The sequence below is a fragment of the Impatiens glandulifera genome, unplaced genomic scaffold, assembly GCF_907164915.1.
Source record: "Impatiens glandulifera unplaced genomic scaffold, dImpGla2.1, whole genome shotgun sequence".
Lineage (NCBI taxonomy): Eukaryota > Viridiplantae > Streptophyta > Magnoliopsida > Ericales > Balsaminaceae > Impatiens > Impatiens glandulifera.
This window is the reverse complement of record NW_025919784.1, coordinates 158,957-164,795: the sequence shown is the minus strand read 5'-3', so window position 1 is coordinate 164,795 and position 5,839 is coordinate 158,957.

The following is a 5,839-nucleotide window of genomic DNA, read 5'->3' as shown; positions in this document are numbered from 1 at the left end:
CAAACACATAGATCATTTGTAGATGATCCTGTCAAAACCCTATCTCCTGATAGGTACGCCATCAAAATCTTATTTTTTGTACGTATTCTCCTTTGAAATTCACATACACAAAACCTATCAATTGATAGTACCATGATCATACGTATACGATCATCCTCAACCTTTACCTGTTGGTAACCTGTGAAACAAGTTTGTCAGGTCCCACGATAAACTTATTTGTTGATAGTACCATGATCATACGTATATGATCACATGATGAATTACTTGTTAGTAAAGCCTCATAATAAGGCTTGTCATCTTTCACTAACACTTATTTGTTAATAATCTCGTAATCATACACATATGATCGCCTTAAGATGTTACTTGGTAGAAACCCACATAAAACATAATAAAACTTTCATGTTTCCTTTCATGTCTCATTAACCATTATCCATTTGTACACGACTATTTTGGATAATCTTTTTATATTCATGTTTAAATAGTATTTGATTTTTTAAATGCATATGATTATCTTTATCATTATCCTTTGGATTTTACTGATACTTTGTTGAGATCTATAAAACATAATACATGAATTATCCTTGTTAGGATAATCACCCAGGAAAGATACATGAGAAATGTTTAGAAGCACCTCGACAAAAATGTTATACATAGAATCAAAAGGTCACTCAAACATTCTCACACTACATGTTCTATCATTCTAAATATCCTCAATAAATTGGACGAGATAACTAAGTGTTCGATAACATGCTCGAATTTGCTCTTTCAAAACCAGTTTGTTGTATTCAAACTTGATTTGAGAGGGGACTCTGTAAGGACTAAAAATCTAAATACTCCATTATATAAATAATTATTTTGATTATTTTTTAATAAATAAATGAAAATAATTAACCCTCAAAGCCATCAGATAAGCGCTGAATTTTAATCCAACACCTAGGAGTCGCCCGTTGCAACAAAATGAATGCATGCACGCACCACACAAGATCAACTAACATCCCGTTAGATGAAATGCAATAGAGAGCCCGATCGCGGACATAACGCAAAAGAACACTCTGCATTCTCCAAAAGCTCCCAAAACGACATTGTTTCGCTTGGATCATCGTCTTCAACGCGATTGCCAAATGGATAATCATTCGCAGCCTATCTTTTATTTCTCAAAGATGGAACTCCGTCGATAGTCAACCATTTCGAATAATGATAAAGGAGAAATGATCACCCTATTTCAGTGATTATTTCACATACATTTATAGACATTAATGATGCATATTCTTGTAATAAACTGAAAGAACAACCAAAATGACATTAATGGCTTTTTGACTAATTCATTCCATTTGGTATCCTTAACCAACTTTTAGGCTATAAATAGCCTCCCTTAAAAATTCTGAAGCTAAGAGAGGTCATCTCAAGCCACGAATCAAATGTTTCAGAAAATCTTCCATTTAAGCTTTAAGCTTATGGATGTTTGAAATTTTCGTGTATGGTCTTAAATCTTGGATCTAAGCAAATCCAAACCTTCCTTAAGTTCTAAGGAGTGTTCTCTAACACTTGGTAAACTTCCAATCATTCTTTAATTCATACTTCTAGTTTAAAATTGAAATTTATATATTTCAGTTTTCATAAGCTTGTATATTGTCTAATTATTGAATTTCTTAATTGAATATCAATTTAAGGATCATTTATGAGCTTTCTGTGAAAGATAGAACCAATTAATAGGTCTTAAACAATAAAAAAAACTCAAAGTAGAATTTGGAAAATTTAAAAAATGAGTTTTCTACTCTGGGGCAAATCCTAAAAAAACAATAGCTTAAAAAGCTTTCCAACATATTTTTAATGATGTTTTGACAACTATTCTGATCATGTTTGATCCATCCCAATCATATTTGATCAAAATTAAAATTTTGAATTCTTGAATTGGTCTGAATGAACAACTAGTGTTCATGTTTTTTCTACAATCAATCATATGAAGTATAATGAAGCTAATGACAAGCTCCTTACACTTCATTATAGCTTAAAAACCAAAAACTCGATTTTGGTACATAAACTATTTTGAATGAATCAAATATCATCCAGGTTGAATCACTTCTTAAGATGATGTTCATTATGTTCCTGGGAGATTTGTGACGCTATCCAGACCTTTGGATTAAAGAATTATAGTGTTCATCAAAATTGCAAAACCTTAAATTTTGATATTTTTGAGGACCGAGAGGTTTGTCCGAGAAATCTCAACTAGGACCGAGAATTTGTATGAGGACTAAGTGGTTCGACCAATGTTCTTCAGCTAGGACCGAGTGGTCCGATCGAGGCTTTTCAGCTAGGATCAAGAGGTCCGCTTGTGAATTTTGGCTTTAATTGAGAATTCTAGTCAAGGTCCGAGAGTCCTTAACACCCCGACCGAGGCTTTTCAGCTAGAACCGAGAGGTTCAACCGAGGATCTTGAGTCCCCATTAAGAGGTTCCCAACCAAGGACCGAGGGCCCTTAGCCCTCGACCAATAAAACGAACCCAGGACCAAGGACATCAGTCATAAAAACTGTTTGGTTCCATTTTAAAAAATAATCCAAAATTATTTTTTTTAATTTGGAACCACAAATAATTTTCTTAAAATCCCAAAAAATAAAAAATGATTTCAAAATATTTTTAGAATATTTTCACAAAAAATATTTTTATAAAGGCTCGTTTGAGATTTATTTTTAAACCCTAGTGTCTTTAATTAATTTATTCTCCAAGTACATTCCTCCATAGTAATCATCAACAATAAGTACTAGCATTTAAATTATTGTTGTTACAATTTTTTAAATAATGCTAAAACATATACATTCCTAGGAATGAAATAATAATTGTTATAAAAAATATATTTTTAAAACCGATTTTCAAAAGAAAAATTTATAAAGTAGATACCATTTTAAAAATAGGTACGGGAGATGAAGTACAAAGTCCTTTCCCGAGTATCACTAAACCCCGAACTAAAATAAAACTCTAGCTAAAAATATGTTTGTACATGTAAGCTTATTTTATTGATTTTTGAAAATTAATTGGAGACTTTGTTTTAAAAGAATAATTTATTAAATTAATTATTTTTAATTAATTGAAAATAGAGATTTTTCATAAAATCAAATTGTTATTTGATTATTTTAAATCTCGGGGTTATTTAGATTTGAACTCAAATGAATTGTTTTTATAATTAATTTCAAAAGTTTTGGGAGTATTTAAAATCTTTTTAAAACACTGTTTTATTTTAAGAAAGATTTTTGACACGCAAATGAATGTTGAAATTTATTGAACCTCGAGTTTCTCTAGTATAACGGGTTTTTTGAGGTTACAATTATAAAATCAATTTATTTCAAAATTATTAATAAATTAACATATCGATTTTTTTTCAAAAGACTTAATCTTTTTTAAAACAATTAATAATTTTTTAAATAGTCCTATTGACACATAATTGACTTACAAAATTAATTATTTAATAAAAAAGAAACAAATATTAGTTATAAATCAATTTGTTAAAATTAATTTATAAACTAATAACTCATTTATTTCACCCAAAATCAATTTAAAATCTGAAATAATGTTTTAGAGTTTATTGTAAAACAATTTTCTTTAAAACTAATTACTTGTCTTTAAAAACATCTTAAGTATAATAATATTCAAAATTATTTCAATTTAAACTATTATCAAATTTATTTTTTATTAAGAATTAGAAATCAATTAATTTCAAAACCCAATTGACACATCAATCGCTCAAAAATAACTTCTTAATTAATAATCTATGCAATTAGCTTGTATATATAGTTTTGTATAACAATAAGTTCGAAACTTATCAAAATATATAAAATATATAATTGGATAGTGAAAAATGAGTGTTTACAAATTCTGGAAAACAAACACCATTAAACAATTCAGGCCATTTAGCTTAAGTTCAAAGTTAACACTTAGATGGGTAAAAATTCAATCTATCGTGAACTTTTAGCTAATATTTAAAGTTAACCGTTAGTTAGGTAAAGAAATCAAGCAAACCATATCAAGATTAAAATGTTATTTAGATATTTGCATAAGGAGATACCAAAGTTGTAAGACCAATTAGGTTGGCAGATATAAAATCTTAAAATGCAACCCTCTAGTATAAACAAAGAAAATATGAAAAAGGAGAGGTTGTCTCCTTAAAGAAAAATAATGGAACATATGAGAATATTAAATTCCATAAGATGAAAAACATAGTCTAGGATAACCATTGGATGAGGAGTGGTTATTAGGATTTAAGTTGTCTGAATCATGCAACAATGAGAAACATTATCAAGGATAATCATCGGATAAGAGTGATTATCAAGATTCATGCATGTTTCCTGAATAATATATCGTTTGAAAAACTCGCCAAGCATTATTATCAAATTAGGAGTGATCAACAAGATCTTGAGGTGTCGTCAAGGGTAATCATCTCATGGTGATTAACTAACAAGAGTTAAGTAATTTAAATAAAATAACATTGCATTTGGAAATGACAAATTTGTTAGACCAACTAAACTATACTGGCATATGCATAATCTATAAATGTATCCACTACAATCAAAGAAATCAAAGATGTGTGGATGAAGATAAATATGAGAGACAAATGGATTATCATGATTCGAGTTAATCTGTTTTGTGCAATTCGAGGCATCGTCGAACATAGTCATTAATGACAAATGTACTATCAAGATTTGAGTTAATTTGTATTGTGTTAAAATGATTAGATGTGTCAACAACAAATGGACTACATGTATCATGTTAATCTATATCGTGTAACAATAGAGGCATCGACAAAGATAGTCATTAAAGTCAAATGGACTACCGAGATACGAGTTAATATGTATTTTGTTAAAATAATTAGAAGCATCAGAGAAGATAGTCATCAAAGGCAAATAGACTATCGCGATTCGAGTTAAAATATATCTTGTTACAACAAAGACATCGACAAAGATAGTAATTAATAGCGAATTAACTATAGAGATTCAAGATAATTTGTATATGCTTACAATAGAGGCATCAGAACATATAACAATTAATGGCGATTAACTATCGGGATTCGAGTTAATTTGTATTGTGTTATAATAGAGGCGTCTGTTAGATTTATCTGAATTAAATCCTAATAATATATGTGAGAAAATAATACTATGATTAACGATTAGCGAAAGTGTACCTGTACTCATCATCTCTTTCCTTATATTTGCATGATTTTTTAATCTTCTCTTCCTTTAGAGATGGAATGGATCTTCCAATTGATGAGTACGATCAAATTTGTTTTCTCTCTCTGTTGATGGGGACACAAAGAAAAAAATGAATCGTACATCAATTAGGGACCATACCGTTACAAAATAACCTTAATGTTAGTTATTTTGGTTTGAACATTTCAAATTCAACCCATTCATAAAATTAGAAAGTTCACTTAGGTATCCTCACTTTATATTCATGACAAATACACCCATAAGCCTATAAACTTGATTTCACATTAGATCACATTATTTTGTCTTAATTAAAAAGATGACATTTGCACAATTATTTATTATAATAGTGACCCATAAATTTCAATAATCTCCCACTGGATCACGTATTACAAAAATAAATTTAAAAATCATAATGTACCCGAAGTTTTGTGTCATTTCATTCATATGTTGTATAAACAATTTTATCAATTAATTATATCAATATAGGACCAAAGAGCTCGTAGTTATATTTAATCACAACTAGACCCAATAGTGATCACATAAATCAATACAATTAACTGAAATATCATATCATGAATGTGAGGAATGAAAATTCTATTCACAGTGATCTTTTCATGTCAATTTTCAATTGGTCCTACTTAA